At 32.2% G+C, this 17,301-nt stretch overlaps 1 long non-coding RNA gene across 1 annotated transcript; it reads right to left on the bottom strand.

The window, feature by feature from the left end:
• Positions 1–3,236: 3,236 nt before the first annotated feature.
• On the bottom strand, positions 3,237–6,140 carry LOC113695387 (uncharacterized). Its single transcript, XR_003449571.2, has 4 exons — positions 5,482–6,140; positions 5,352–5,391; positions 4,576–4,725; positions 3,237–3,606 (listed from the first exon to the last, which is right to left on the bottom strand). It is a non-coding gene; the product is annotated as an uncharacterized lncRNA (long non-coding RNA).
• Positions 6,141–17,301: the final 11,161 nt, after the last annotated feature.

The following is a 17,301-nucleotide window of genomic DNA, read 5'->3' as shown; positions in this document are numbered from 1 at the left end:
TCATTGAATTTATTTGGTCATGTCTAGCTGAAGACATTAAACTTAAGGCTTATCAGGAGCCAACCCGACTTTCTCTTTAATTTCTTTTAATATTTTTCTTATTTTTGGGACTGGTGGTGGTGTGTTAATTTAGGATTTTATTTGCTTTCAAGTTTGGGTTATTTGGTGTGTGTTTAACTCCTATTTATAGTGTTCACTTGTTCTTTATGTTGGTAGGATGGGTTCTTGAATTTAACTATTAGATGGTAACTAGCAACTTCCCTCCCACTTCACTTGATCATTGGAATTCATTTGTTATCAGGGGAGTTTCACTTTCAACTCCTTTCTTGTTATTATTTCTTTATTTTATTCCCAACATTGAGAACAATGTCGTCTTAAGTGTGGGGGAAGGGTGAAAAAGCGAATTGAAATTTGTGGTTAAAATTTTCAAAATTTAAATCTTATTGTCTATTCCTTGATATACAATGGTTTATATTTCAAGATTTATTATTGTTAAATTTTATTTGTATGAATGTGTTAAGTGTTAAATGATGTTGTTTTAGAGAATTTCTTTGGTGAATAATTGATATTTAGATACTTTTTCAATTTTTGGTTAAGTTTTCTAGGTATTGTAAGTATTTTCTAACATTTTTCTTGTGAATTTGGTTTAATTATTAATCTTAGTTCTCCATATTATTGGGATATAAAACAAATTTTTGTGTTATTGCTCGTGCGTATATGCTTAGTTTCTTACATTGAGTTATTCTCCGCTGGTTGTTACTGCCCAGTAACTGGGAGTTTTCATTGAATAAATGTCGACTTTCGCATCAAAAAGTGACAATAGCTATAAATATGTGATTGTTTAGCAGTGAAAACTGAATAACCGAGCTATTTCATTTGAGAGATGTTAGACTTCACGTCAAAAGATTTGAACGGCTAAGAATTAAGTACATTTTCCTTGTTAAAATATTAAAAAAAAAAGGTTAAGTGTGAGGGAATCTGCAAAAAGAAAGAGAAAAATAAAGAAAAAAAGGAAACAAAAATGTGGATTATAATAATAGCTTATGAATCTATGCGATTAAATGCTTGAGATTTTGCTTAATAGTTGGGCCATTTGCGAGGAAATGCTTGATAAATATTTTATATACTTAGTTTAGTTAATCTAAGTCAAAAGGGTCAATGGTGTTAAAAGCTATCAGGAGAAGTGTCCATTTGGTTTTCACTATTGATACTTGACACTTGTTTAGATAATAATAGCCTTGAATATAGCCATCATTTATGTTTAATGGGTTTTGTTCTTGTGCTTGAGGACAAACATAGACTAAGTGTGGGGGAGTTTGATATGATGTAATTGTAATACATTTATATGTATAAGTTGCTAACTAACCATGCTATTTGAGCTTTATTGTTAATAGAAACTACTCAATTTTGCTCTTATATTGTTCTAATTGGTGAAGAGTTCAATTGGAGAGAAAATGAACTAAAAACATGGCACAAAAGAGCAATGGAAGAAGAAGAAGTGAAGAGGAAGGGGTTTGGTAGGAATGATATATTTCAGTATTTTGGTGATAACTTGAGCTACCAAAACCGGATTAAGATGATTCTTGATTCGTTTTGAAGTAAGAGAATTATCTACAATTCTTATAAGCCATTAGAGTTCAACTTCTCACATTTTCATTGTCAAAAATCCAAATTACTGAAGTATATTTGCATTGCGATGTTCTTCTAACTAGTTCTCAATATTTTAGGCATATTTCAACGTCCAGACCTTCAAATCACTTGATTCTTGTGGCATTAAGGGCTACAACTTTCATATTTAGTGCAAAAGTTGATTTGGCCTTGTTGATGGAGTTTTTGGGTTTCAAAATAGATCTTTGCGCGAATTCTCAACAATCTGCGAGCAGGTGCATGACTGGCTCCGATAATCAATGTGGACTTCATGATGGACTTCTTCGTATTCTTTTGTGTTTTGAATTTGGCCCAATGATCGATGTTGGAGTATTGAAACAACACTTGAGCTTGGCCCAACACTATTATTTAAGGTGATTCAAGTCATTTCCCGAATACAATAGTTTAGCCACATTTGTTGTCACTTTCATTAATTTGCATAATTAAGAGAGTATAGCTCCATTAACACCTTGTTTTGCTCAAGTGTAGACACCAAATTTTTGTTAATTTTTAATATATTCTTAAAATATTTATCTATTTATGGATCATTTACTTTCATGTATTTTAATGTGTGTTTTTCTTATTTTTACAAGTTTACCTGAAAAGTAAAAAAAGTAAAAAAAAGAAAAAGAGAAAAAGAGAACAAGAAAGAAAAAGAAAAAAAAAAGAGGAAAAGAGGATCAAGAAAAAAATCACTTTTTAATCATTTTTTTAACCTAATATATTATTAACCTAACCTTACACTCCACCTCCCATCCCTCTTTTTCTCTATTTTGTACAAAATTCATCATCACACAACAACTCCATACACCCACTCTACCAATTTACCTCTCCCTCTCGGTTCCTTATTTTTTCCTCTTTCTCTCAGCACAAACAAGACACACTTACACCATCACTTGCTCACACACTCCAACTCTACCAATTTCCCCTCTTCTTTTCGCCCATCTCTCTCTCCCTCTTTCTCAAAATTTTCTCACTTGCACACCCCAACTCACACACAATATCCTCTTATCTCTCTCATGAACACACACTTACACTAACACAACTCTCTCGACCCCCTCTCTCACTTTCATTCTCAATGCAAGCACTTACATCACTTCAATTTTTTTCCTTCCTTCTCTTAGCTCTCAGACAGTTATTAGAGAAAAGAAAGGTTAGGAAAAGAAACAAAAAGAAGCATGCAAATGGACGGTTAAGGCTTGGGAGTTTCATCAAAATTTTTTAACCAAGGGACTACCACTTTTATTGAGGTATTTTCTTGCTTTTAATCATACTAGGAGGAGAACACCGCGCATGGCGCGGTGTAATTTTCAGGTTTGCCCAGAAACATCCAGTTACTCAAATTAAAATATTAATTATAAAAAGTTACATAAAATGCATCAAAATCTTTGCAACAGTTAAAAAAGGACATAAATTATATCCCACTTTATTTTGTAACAAAACGATAGCTCCAGAGTTCAAACTATTGTTTTACCGAATGAAATAAAAAAATAAAATTTGCAACATTGACAAAATATTCATCCAATCCAACAAAAAAACTTCACGAAGAAATGCCATTGAAGTTGGCAATATAAAACTACATCCTCTAATAAACCATCAAAAAGTCAAGAAATTTGATTTATTGATGTCCTTTAAGGATCATCATCATTACAAAGAATTAAAAAATAGCTTCATTACCAGTGGCACTGGTCACTGGCTAGGTTGACATTGCCAACCAAAATAAAGTTCCAACAAAAGGCAAACTCCAAATTACCTAAGAAAACAAATTAGTTTACTCTCCTTGCCGCTATTGAGTTGATAAACAAAAAGAAAAGTAAATCTTGCAATCCATCAATAAGGTTGACAATTAACCAAAAGCTAAAAATGCAAAAACAAGACTAACATCTCTACAAAAAGGGAACAAGCAAAACTACAAGCCCAACAGCAAGTGTAGAAGCAAAAATATGTCCGAGCTGAATTCTGCAAAAAAGAAATTGAGGTTTAGGTTGCATGATTCTCAAACAGCGAACTCAAAACAATAAAAACAGAGTAAGTAAAACAAGTAAAAGAAAATAAATTTGGATCTAGAGGAAAAAGGATGCCGTCACAAATTTTCACCCTTCACTTTTTTAAAGACCAATAACAGGATAAAGAGAGCAGAAATTTACAACAAGTTACAATGAAAAAAATCTGTTCACACAAAAAAAAAACATTAAAACACATCGTCAAGGCTTATTGAAGAAAAGTAGCCTCCTTTATCTTTTCTTCCTTCATCTAACAAAGACTTAGAATAAACAATGCTGGCAAGAGCAAATTTATTAGGGGGAAAAAATGAAGAAGACAAAACCTTGGATCTACACTAAACAGATTAACATATTTTTTGTTCAAAAAAAAGGGCCTAAATAAAATTCACATTGAGAAAACAATTTCCAAAATCCTTTTGTACCATGCTGTGAATCTTAATATCTCAACCCATAATAAACATTCTGGATTTAGTAGAAAATAAATGTAGTTAAAATTCTTATGTTACACCATCAAATCTAGCATAGCATATGTGAAATCGCAAAAAAGAAGTAAAACAACACGAATTAAACACTTAACACCTAAATTTTTTCAAAATTTCACATCCAAATCACATTGATGCAATAGGACAAAACATCGTCCCTAAGCCACTTTTTGAAGTAAATAAATAGTTTGTAATCTAAACAAATAACAAAGGACCTAAAACTTACAATAGCAAACAATTAAGGACCAAAAAAACCTTTAAAGTTATTTTTGCTGCATCATAGGTGAATACATGAAAGGGTTCGGAATTGAAAGCATAAACCTACCCAAATAGTACCTCAAACATAAGCCAAACATTCCAAAAAAAGAAAGCATAAAATGAGCTTATTTACTTGGAATTGAAATGTGCTAAAATATAATTAAGTACATGATAGAGCAACAGACCTTCTATACATTCTTGTGCTCAGGTACAAAAATATCAGAATTGAGAATGTTTCCACCTCTTGAAGCGATATATTCTAATAGCTTATAACTATTCCACCTCATCGTGCAAGAAAAATATGGAAGAAAGGGTAAAGAGTTCACAAAGAGAACCTGAAAACAAATAAGTAAAATAGATGGTTATTAAACAATTACTCAAAGACAATGAGAAATGTAATAGCAGAAAGTAAACCAGCAAATCACACAAATCATAAGTTTGTATAAGGGCTCTCAAAGAAACAACAAAAAAAAAAAAAGCAATCTAAGTAACTATAAATACAACTCCATGAGAACTATTAAAACTTAGACCAATAAAACCAGTAGCAAAGGTACGGAGAGATCACTGCCAACCAAAATAAGAAAAAAAAAAGAGATCGAAGAAATTAATTCACATGCAATAAACAAAATTTTCTAGAAAGAGAGCCCCAAATTGCAGGATACCTTAAAGCTACCCTTGGGAGAAAAATGATCAAATTTTATTCCATACGAAAGAAACCCTATAATGATTATTTTTCATCTCTAATACAACATGCGCTCAAAAAAGGAGAATGAGGGCAACAAATAAATATGGTTGGAACGAAGCTTTAGATCCATAACTTTTCTAACAAAAAAAATAGTTAAGACCAGTATGAACAATATTGGATTTTCTCATATTATAGTTGAAGGAAGAAACGAGTAAAAAAAAACACCATATTATCACAGCCAAATAACCCAAAAAAATGAAAGGGCAAGAAACAAACTGTAATTCCTCCTCCAACGGCCTTCCTTGTGTTTTTTTACCTGAGATAATAAAAAAAAAATTCTATAAGAACAAAATAATCATAGTAAAAAAAGCCATGAGAAAAATAAACATCATGTGAGATTTCTTACCTGGCGGGTTTTGTAGAGATTGAGGATACCAGATAATAAAATGCAAACTTTAAACTCGCACCCTGAAACAAACATGAAATTGATTAGAGAATAAAGAAAATCAGTCAAAATAAAGGAAAGTTCTAAAACTAAAAAATGGCGAGATCAGCGGAGAGAAAATAAATCAGATAAGAAAGATCTCTAAGGTAATTATGTCCCAATAAAGAGAAAAATATCTGAGAGAAAATAGAAATTTTTCTATGTAGAGAGAGGGAAAAAATCATAGGTTTATGAGGAAAAGGGATGAAGATCAGAAACGGAAAAAGAAAAACCAAAGGCGAGCAGTTGAGCAAACAAGATCGACCAAAGCTTCGAGGTTCTCCTATCTCAAGATAAGGAGACAAAAAGAGAAAAAAAAAAGAGAGAAAAGGTGGGTTTTGAGTGTCATTTTTTCGAATAATCTTTAAAAGAGGGGGAAAATGAAGAAGAAAGAGAGAATAGAAGCGGTGTGCTGTTAGTCTGTTTCTTTTCTTTTTTTCAGAGAAAAAAATGGAGGAAATCCATGGAAGGAATGGAGGAGGTCAGTCATACTCTTGGATGAGACAAAAGGAATAGAGGGATTCTGGAAAAAGGGGATGAGGAGACTGGTAGAACAATCAAGAGAAAGGCGAGAAGGGAGACTCAACAATGAGCAGCTATTTCTCCTCCCAACTTAAGCACGTGCAGTCCTTGTGAGTGACGACTATCCTCCAACCAATAAAACACAGCCACATCAGCACAACAACCATTCATCTTAACAAGTAAGACTTAAAAAACTTTAAAAGAATATACCTCTAGAGAATAGAAGAGAATGAAAGATAGGTATTGTTATCTTTCTTCCTGCAAAGACAATAAAATAAAAAGACAAAATCAGATACACCAAAAATTGGCAACACAAATATACTTTCCTGAGAGACAAACATATAAAGAAAAAGGAAAATCTTCTTTTAATTGAGAAATTGAATTAGAAAACCAAACGAGAAAACAACTTAGAAATATACTCTCTATTTAAAACGTTACTATGAAGCTTTGGTCTGCCTATGTTCAATTTTTTTGGTTTTGTCATGTCTACCTAGTAATTGCTAAGCATTAGCTGTGTTGCATAGAAACACGGTGTAGTCAATAATCATCTAGTTCATATTTTCTCTCATGCAGAAATGGAGATATTCTATGGAATCAACAAACTCAATAAGATAAATACAAAATTCTGATTTTAGGTCCATGTAAACTTTCTTGCTTTCCAGTTTTACCTACTACAAACAAATTAATAGTTTTGGAATTTTGTCAAACACTTGATTTCATATAAATATCATTGCATTATTACAGAAATTTAGAATTAAAAAAATTCTCAAATGACATCTATAAAATACTCAAATGACTACAAATTCTAGTAACATTATATCAACTTTCATGTTTCAAAGGTTTAGGAAACATGCCACAACCTAATCTTTTGAAGGCCAACTAATCCATGATAACCAATATCGAAACTTACACCTAATAGGTTATAATCATAAATAAATCAACAATTCAAGGGAAAATAAAAAAATTTTTACAAAAGGACAGAGCAAAAAACCTGTAATGTGACAAAATCAAGGATAACCTCTTCTGCAAGGGAAAAAAAATGCAAGATGATGTTTAGGGTACAAATGGCAATGAAATAGATACAGTCAAATATTCATTTACTATAACCTACCCAAAAAATATATATATATATATATATATATTTGCTTACTATTACATACAAAAGGTTGGAAAATAATCCCTCACTACATAACCTAGAGTATTTTGAAAAAGAATTGAAGAATTTTCCCAAACTTTGACATGAAATATAAAAAAAAAACATAAATTAGGAAAAAAAGAAACCAGGAAAAATTTCTTATTAAGGCATTAGATCGGGAAAAGTTCCAAAAAAAATTTCTCAGATTTGTTAAATCCTTTTTAATACTTTTTGGCCAAGAGCAAAATTGAGATACAAATACAGCAAGAGAAGGAAGAATACCAGGCAAAAGAAAGGGGGGGGGAAGAGCAAAACTAACAACGTGTTTTAGAACACAATTTTAAAAACAGAGAAAAAAATCTTACAGAGTCTCACAAGAATGCTGGAAGAGATTCCAAAATTTTCACTTGCAATATCACAAATAAATACGAATTAGATTAGATTAGACAACTAAACCAAAAAAGAAAAATAGAAGGCTAGAGAAAATCAGGGAGGGAAAGAAAAAAATACCAACCATCTGTTTTGGTCCTGATGTTGCCGGTCATGGAGAATAAGAGAGATATCCTTAACTATAGACACAGAGATCCCGTGGGATCCTACATGTACATGCAACCTATCTGGCATTCCGTAATCAGACGCTAGACACAGCCACCGGAGATCTAACGTCAGTTTGGTACTCACATAAACAAAATCACACAATACTATACTATTAGTCCATCACCATCAAACAACCAGTACACAACTACCAAATACTTGCAAGGTTTAAGAGACAATACAGACCTGCCAACTTTCTTCAAATTACCTGCTATATATGTCATGCCTCCATATACCGCCATTGCAACGGAAAAAAATACCTGGGCATGGTGATGTAAAACGAAACCCGCCTATATAGAGCAGTCCCTGGCCTTTGGCTTTCCCTTGTCTTCGCATCACTGTCCCTCCATCTCGCATGCTCACACAGTGGGAGTGCGGTGGTCTTCTGCTGAGAATATAAGTGCGCAAGACAACATCACTACAATTTATTTCCCATTTTGCCGTTCCCTCACCGTGTTTTCATGGAGCCACGAGGTGTTCTCCTCTTAGGTTTCATCTGCGTTATCGTCGCCGGCGTCGGTGGCCAAGCTTCGCCTAACCCACCCACCACTACTCCCTCTCCTCCTACTCCCACTGCACCCACCACAGCTCCCCCTGCTCCTCCTACTCCCACATCTTCACCTCCCCCTACCACCAATCCACCTCCAACTCCAACATCATCCCCGCCTCCTGTACCTTCATCTCCTCCTCTCGTAGTGTCGTCGCCTCCGCCAGCTGTCACTTCTCCATAGAAGGGATTTGGGGGTGTCGAGGAAAATGAAGAAGAAAAGAGAGAGATGGTCTGAGAGAGAGAGAGAGAGAGAGAGAGAGGAGAATAGCGATGAACAAGGGAGAAAGAGAACCCTTCTTAATTGTGATGTATCAAGCCATGCGCTAGTCCCATCTCGGCAGAATACGTCAGAAAAAAAGAAAACTCTCCAATATTTCTCTAGTTGGGCACGTGATTTTGGCATGAGGAGGACGACCACATTTTAACCAATGAAAGCTTGACACATCATCAGACGACCACTCTTTTGCCAAAACTCATTCGTGCTTTTACTATATAGGTTGTTTAAATCAATGCATTGCTGTTTAGTTTTCTCTTGCTTTTGTTGGTTGTTGTTTACTATTGAAATTTTGGGATGGGTCATAAACAAGATTGGGGGAAGGAAAATGATTTTTGTGTATCCCTTCCATGTGTTTGAAAAAAATTGTCCAAGTGAAAAATGAATTAAAGAAGTGAATTTAGTATATATTTTCATTAAAATTGATGATTTTAGCTAATTCAAGGCCTGAAAATGTTTTTGTTAGTCAAAGTTTTGAGACTTTTGAAGCCAAAAGTGAATGAAATGGTGCTTCCAAGTAGGGCACTATTTGGCCCTTACTAGTTCATGTATACTTGCTTTCCTTGTTATTAGAATTGTATTTGGATTATATATTTCACAAGGAGTGTTTTGGTATAAATTTTATGAATTTTAGTGATGGTTGGAGTCATTTTGAAAAATAGAAACTGGACTTTTTTTGTGAATTTCACCATGATTCATTAGTGTTTTGTTAAAAATAAACCTAAAAACGGATTCTACGTGAAAAATCGAGTGGGAATGTGTATTTTGATGAATTTTGGCAATTGAAAAAGTTGTCGAGTGGGAATGTGTATTTTGATGAATTTTGGCAATTGAAAAAGTCGTCGGTGGCCAGCGACGGCACTGCCACCTGACAGATGCCAGTGATCAAAGGTTGAAACTGGTTGGAGATAAGAGGAGGAGGAAGAAGAAGAAGACAAAAAGGAAAGAAAGAAAAGAAAAAAGATGGCCTTGTTTCTTAATTTTGTGTGGGCTAGAATTTTTTTCTTGTTAGGCTTTCACCTGGATTTAAGATGGTTAAATGAAACACATTTGTTAGTTGGGTTACTTGGGCTTTTAGTTGGGTTCCTCTAGGTTTTTAAATTTTAACAAGACAATCTGCATTTTTTTCTTGGGCCGAAGTAGTGTTGTCCATATATTAAAGTGGCCCAAAATTGTTTCGTATACATTTTTCTCATATCAGAAATCAAATTTTGCAATTTGGTTCCTAATTTTTTGAGTAATTGTATTGTGGCCTAAAATCTTGGATTTTTTTGCATGTAGTCCCTTAATTTAATTGCAATTTGGCCTCTGAACTTTATCTTTATTTAATTTTTGACCCCTAATCTTTTAAACAATTATATTTTAACCGCAAAAAATTTCTAATTTTTTTGCAATTTTGTCCCTAATAATTTTTTGATTTCTCAGTTATAATTGTTCCTTTCATTTAATTGTTAATATGTTTCTCTTGCATGCATTTAAATTATAATTTTTGAATATTTTGAGTTTATTTACAATTTTAGAATAATAATGTGAATTTGGTATACTTTTATGTTCTGTTTTAGCGTGTTTCCAATTAAATTGGGGGTTAATCACAATTAATTCCTTTAAAGTACACCTCATTTCTCATTTTACCCCCCAAATCATTTTTTTGTCTCACTTTGTCCCCCACTGGACAAAATTATCCATCTCTTATTCTAAACTCTTATTTTTCTCTTTTTTTTTTCCTTTCCCCTTTTGTGCTCTTTTATTTTCTTTGCCTCTTTTTTCTTTCATTAATTCTTCCTCGTTCCCGTAAAACTCTTCATCTTAATTACTGACATTGAAAAAGAGGAACTGCAGAGATCTATCTTCTCCTTAAATGATTAAAAAATATTCAAATCACTTTCCTAAAATATAATATTCAAATCAATTCTTTTAATTTTGGTTTTTCCTCTTTCCTTTTTAGTTTCTCATTTTATTCTCAAGAAAATATCATGAAATTGTGACCTGATTAATAATCATCAATTGAAATTTGTGACACGTGGCATCATAAAAAAAATCAAAATTAGTTTTTTATGCCTTTTAAACCTTCACCTAGAAGTGCAATTACAAACTCAAAATAAAAATTTCCATTGAGATGGAGTTTTCTATTGGAAAGGATATAAGAGAGAAGAAAGAGAAAAAGAAATAAAAGAGATGGAAAACGGTAAATGAAAAGTCAAAATAATAGAAGGGTAATTTTGTCCTTTAGGGGGATAAATGAGCAAAATTAAAGGTTAGTGGGTTAAGTGAGAAATGAGGTATACCTTAAGGGGATTACTTGTAATTAACCCTTAAATTGGTACTTTGATTCTTTTGTGATTTTTGAGCAAGAGAAGAAGAGCATTCCCTCATTTAGTCACTATTTCATAAGGGAGGTACCGTATTATCTTTTGAATTCTGATTATGTGATCTTATGTGCTCCTATATATTTATATATTTTTATGTGTTTAGTTTCATTCATTTATTTATTTTAAATTCATATTCATTTTTTATGTTTGTTTAATTTATGTTTTGTTTATTTCAGGGTATTTGGATACTCAAGATGTAATAGATAGGTAATATTTTTTTCTTTCTTTGTACAAAAATTGTAATTATGTAGATAAATGTAATAGATGGGGTAGATAAATTTATTTTATTATATTTTCCCATTTTAGATTGTATTTAGATCCCTAAATGTAATAGACAAGCTAGACAGATTTATTTTCTCATACTTCCCATTTAGATTGTTGTTAGTCCCCCACTGTAATAGATAGGTTCTGTGTGCTTATGTGTTTATATGTTTTATCCGCTTTATTTAGAATTTTGCATCTAGATATTATGCCTATGTGTTATGTGCTCTATGTGATCCTATATGTTGATTTGCTTTAATCAATGTTTTATATGCTTTATGTTAAATGATGAATGTATGACGTCACCACACTAATTTAACGCTAGTTGTGGTTTCTCCCTCCATTTCATTACTAGTCCAAATCTAGCGAGGATTTATAAAAATAGGTTAGTCTAATGCTAAACCCTTGGATCATCCATGCACTAGATTCATGTATTGCATGTCATTCATTCCATTTCATGTATATATTTTTTTATTTTTAGGATTTTTTCTCATTTACATAATATTTTTCCTTATATTTTTCTCTTACCTCTATATATATGAACCAAATCATTTAGAATTGCATCCCATTTAAGAAATTCGAAAAGAGGTTAGTTCATTTGCCTGTTCAAGTTAGAAAAGTTACCCTTCGAATATGAGCAATGGGCGATTATAACTTTTTAACTTAAATACCCCATTAATCCCTCTATAAGAAAGAAAATTATGTCACGAGTTTTTGTTTCCTGTACCCATTATGTTGCATCCCCTTTCCTTTGGCCACTTATACCTATATATAAAGTTTACTTTTCTTTTCTTCGAGTCTCATCTTTACATACTCATGACCCGTTCAAGAAATTATTCCGAGCTTCACAATTAATGCGATTGGTACCAATTAGATTTTGAATGAACATTTTGCCTCATTTTGATATCTCCTTTAAGTTTAGATTTGCATCCATATAGAAACATCCAAATGTGATAAATTTAATGGTTAGATTAAAAAAATTTTGACTAAACCTTGCAACTAATTTATACTAGGTTGAAAGAGTGCCTTAGATTTGAATCGATCGGACCTTTGCGTTTTCTTTAATCAACCATGATTTTCGAATTCATTTTCTCTCGTGTTCAAAGATTTGGAATTGTCGAAAAAGGTTTTATTTTATTTTATGTTAAAAATATTTTTGGGTAACTTGATGCACCTAAATTCGATATCAAGTGGCGAATCCCTTTTCCTAAAGCCCTTTTAGACTAAATTTTGGACCCAAATTATCGCATTTTTTTTAAAGTCCCATTTTTCACTTATTTTTTTAAAATAAAAAACACTTTTTTTGTAAATACATTTTTATTGCCAAAATGGGGCACGCAAGAAGTATTTGGTAGTTTTTTCTCTTATGAATTAAAGTTCACAAGATATAAGTTGTTGTAGTAACATTTTTCTATCTCCAGATTCTCCACTGAACATATTTATAGATGAAGAAAAGTTAGTCAAACATAACTTACACTACTTACAATATACTAAATAAATGCTGAAAATTATTGGCTATTCAAAACACATTCAAATTTGAATTGTAGGTTATAAAAAACTTATTGTAATTAAAACCTTTAATTTTTACCAATAAAGGTGAATTCATGAGCATTAGTCAAATACCAATAATTCTTAGTAAACTGTTGCCATATTCACTCCTTGTAACTTATGCATTTAACATAAAAATTAAATATTTTATTAAAATACTATATACGAGTAGGGAAGGGGAAAGGGGAGGGGGAGCAAGAGGGGTAGGGTGGAGGAAGAGGGGGGAGACGGGGTGGTGGGCGAAGGAGGAGGAGGAGAGAAGAGGAAAGGAGGGAGAACAAGGGGAAAAAGAAAGAAAGAAAAAAAATGGAGGTAGGGTGGAAGGAGGGTGAGTTGGTGATGGTGATGCGAAAGTAGGGGTGAAAACGGTGGAAGTGAAAATGGTTAAAGAGAGTGGTGATAGAAAACGAAAATGAGTGTGTATTTTGGATATATTACAGTATATTTTTTAAAATAAATTTTAGAGTATTTTAACAAGTTACTATAACTAAAATTGAAGAAAAATAATTTTGTCTAACAAAAAATTGCAAAAAAACACCCTTACCAAACGGAGCCATGTTTATATTTTTTCAGTTGATCTCTTAGTTTCCGTAAACTCGGAGAAAAAAAAAAAAGAGCATGTTAAAACTTTATATTGGATGTCTACTCTTACACAATAAACTTTATATCGGAGAAAAAAAAAAGCATGTGAAAACTTTATATTGGATGTCTACTCTTACACAATAAAGTATTTTTTAATTTTGTGTCCTTTCGTACCCTCTCCCTCATTTCTCTTTCCTTTTCGTTTGAAAAACCCAAAACTAACGCAGATATAACGGGGAGATAGGCAAACACAATTAAATTATTAGACAGTGAAGTGGGGGCTTAGTCATACCCATTATTGTAGTTTGCGAATGGGCATTTTAGTTTCATTTCCAAACAAAAATGTTTGGCATTGGATATTGCAATTCCAACACATTATAGCATCTAAAGTAGAACACCAACCCACATTTTTTATCTTCCACAAAAATCATGTGACTTAAACCCTGTGAAATGTTAACCCTGTGAACTGAACAGGGACCATATACAGATTGATCCATGGTAAATATTCCAACAAAGAAAAACAAAGCCAGATGTTGGCAACTGTTCAGTTTGGTAAAAACAAAAGAATTTTTTAGACTGCATGATTTGATGAAGTTCCCTCCTTGTTCAGTGACATGACATATTTTTGAGGTAATTATGCTGGTAAATTATTTCTCATAGGGACTAGGCTTTTGGTTGAGCTCTATCAAAATGATCATCTCTTTTAGCTACCACTTACATGACTTTTCTTCTCCTTCTTGTCCGTGATTACTTCAGCAAGAAAGGAGCCCGCCCATTGAATAAGTATATTTAAATTTTCTTCAATGCTTAACATGGAAGTTAACACAAGACTACAAATCCAATATTGGACAATTTGCTGATAAACTTTCTTTCAACTCCATTGCATTTTAGTGAACTGTGCAGTAAATGTCGATATATGTGATATATAATTGAGGTCAATAAGAACAATCCTGAGGTTCAAGGCTTCAAGCAAGGAGTAGGAAGCAACTTTATGAACAGTAGCAGAACTAGAGTTGAGATTTTGGAGGGGCAAGGTAGTTTAAAGCTGGTAACGATGCCTATACTTGCAGTAGCACCCTTGCATTTTCGTTAAAGGCCTGAGCGCAAACTCTACTTTTTACAAGGATATGAGTGAAAATTTTTTCATATTTTACGAAATTGTAAACTGATCTGTAAAATTTTGGAGGGACGACTGCCCTTTCCCAATATCCACCCGTGGTTATACACAAATATATTATTATTCCTTAGTTACGTGAAATAGACTTAATTTGGCTAATTTTTGTGGTTGAAGGAGGTGAGAGCAAGAATGAGATGGATTGGAGAAGATTTAACAATTATGATTCAAGTAAATAAAAATGATGTCAAATTCACCCTAATTTAGCTCCTTTTGTCATCTCCTCTATGCTACGTTTTTTTTTTTTTAAACTATTATATCATCTAGTATAAATTTAATAGCACAGCATTGGCTTTTCAATGAGGAGGAAAATCTTAACGTAAAGAGGGTCAGTAGAATATTTTGCTATAGTCTAATGCCGGTTTTCTTTTCTGTCTTTTTTCTTTTTTTGAAATAAAGAAGTGTTGGAGGTTTAGGGATTTTACTTACTTCCACTCTTGCTTTGCTAATAACAACAGAGAAAAAACTAAGTTTTGTTTTTGCCTTCATTCATGCATAGTATACTCTTAATGTTGTTCAGAATAATTCCATTTCTATTGTTTTTCGGTACATCTTAAATTTTCATGATTTCATTTTTTTTTCTCTTTTCTCTCTCTATGTTAGGACTAACATGATAGGACACTATTGGAGATATTTATGTTCTTTCATGGAAAGCGACAGAATAAATATAACTTATTGGCACCAATGTATCATATTCATTCTTGCAATTGGCAAATAGTTATATAATAGGGATAATTTCATAAACCTCGCCTTAAGTTTTTAGCAATTTCACTTAGTTCCCTTGACATTTTAAAAATTACACTTACCTCACTTGATTTGACATTTTGGTAACCAAAACTTAAAATAGAGTGAAAAATTCAATGAATATCCTGAAATGCCCTTATCTTATAAAATTTAATTTGTTCTTCTAAACAATTGTAAAGTAATTTAGCACAATTATATATATAAAAAAAAAAAAAGAGAGTCAAGTTCTTCATACGAATATTTGTTATTTAATAATCAACTATAACAATAAATCTTTTGCTACAATAGGCTATTTTTTATAGAACTTTATTGGGGGATATAGATTCTTTTTACAATAGAGAAGAAAGTGTTATCTTTTTATTTTAAAGTTTGTGGACTACTTTTTAATAAAAGTTTATGGACTAGCTTAGTGATAGAACTACCATAGTTTGGTAGTGATTTTGGGCCATTTGTTTTTAATTATTGTTGATTTATTCTTGATTTTGATACAAAAACATAGTTACAAAAAAATGGATGATGTTAAAAGTTATCAAAAAAAAAATTACTAGTTTAACATTTGACTTGGATAGATATTAAGGACAACGTTGATAATTCTTCTATACTTCTAATGAAATATAAGAGAAATGAATAAGAAGGAAAAAAGAAAAAAATTATAAAATCCATCCTTTGCATAAGCATGGCAACAAGAGAGTTTTATTAAAATATTAATATTAGTATTATCATTTTAAATGGGTAAGGGAGGTAGGTGTAATTTTCGAAACCTTCACCTTAGGGTAGGTTTCTTAAATTATCCCTATATAATAAGCATAGTGGGAGCTGATTCTAATTGGCGATTTGATCCATTTTTAGTGTCTCCTAGCAATAGGACAAGCTCATTAAAGAGTTTCTTAGCAAATATTTTAAGGAACAGATGTCCAACAGCAAAATTACGTGGAGAATCGATGCTGTATAATCATGGCCACCTTAACTAGTGACTTCCATGCAGATTAACCATGTTTCAAAGTGGCATTATGTGTACGCATTATCCCATTTGGAGAACTGCTTTTGTCGCCAATTAAGAAATAGGATTTTCATTCTATCAACGTCAATAGGTAATAAGGCCACCAGCTTTTCACTTAATGATACACCAAATATTAGAAAATTTCCATTGTAGTCACTGCAATTCTTTTCATTTTTCATTTTTATTCTTGAATAAAAATAATTATCAAAGTAAAAAAAAAAAAAATCCACGTCGATGACTGTTAGTCAAGATCGTCACTCCAGTCATTGCAAATTAGTTTTGAGACGGAAATTGAAATTCTTTAACCGCAACCAAATAAAAACACTTAGTTTTGGCAATTATTGGGTTTTACACATACTTCCAAATATTAAACCAAAGTTACTTTTATGCCAATTATATAAGAATTCATTGATGCCCAAACGTGATATTTCCATATAATGCTAATTATTGGGTTCCATGTTCAAATACGTCATCACAGTTCCATCTGTTGATCAAGACCTGTACCAATTCCACTTCCCTTTTGATCCAAAAAAAGGGATTTGATATGGTTCTGAGGTTTTCTTACAAAAAAAACATAATATTGAACGGGTCTTGTAAAAAGTTGTAATGATTGATAACATAGAAATGGGAATGTGAATGGATTTGTGACTTGTTTTATGTACTATAGTCATCCACAATGTGACGATCAAATAGTAGATTTTATCATCCAAATACTGCAGAGATGTTCAACTTCGGAATGGACCATGAAAGATGAAGCAGTGTTTAGTAATGAATTATTAACAGACAGAAAGTGACAATACAATCATAAAGCAAATGAGTGGTGATTGTTGGAGGATGTGTCAAGTTTGCAATGGTTAGATTTACATATAATTCTAGAAATTTAACTTTCCATTTGGTGAAAGAAACTATATACAAATTACTAAAAAAGAAAAATTAACATGTTTCAACATGTTAGAGCCATTTTTTCTTTTAGGTTTTGCTACCATTCA

The sequence above is a fragment of the Coffea arabica genome, chromosome 6e, assembly GCF_036785885.1.
Source record: "Coffea arabica cultivar ET-39 chromosome 6e, Coffea Arabica ET-39 HiFi, whole genome shotgun sequence".
Taxonomy (NCBI): Eukaryota; Viridiplantae; Streptophyta; class Magnoliopsida; order Gentianales; family Rubiaceae; genus Coffea; species Coffea arabica.
The sequence above is the reverse complement of the archived record's forward strand: the minus strand, read 5'-3'. Positions and strand labels throughout refer to the sequence as shown.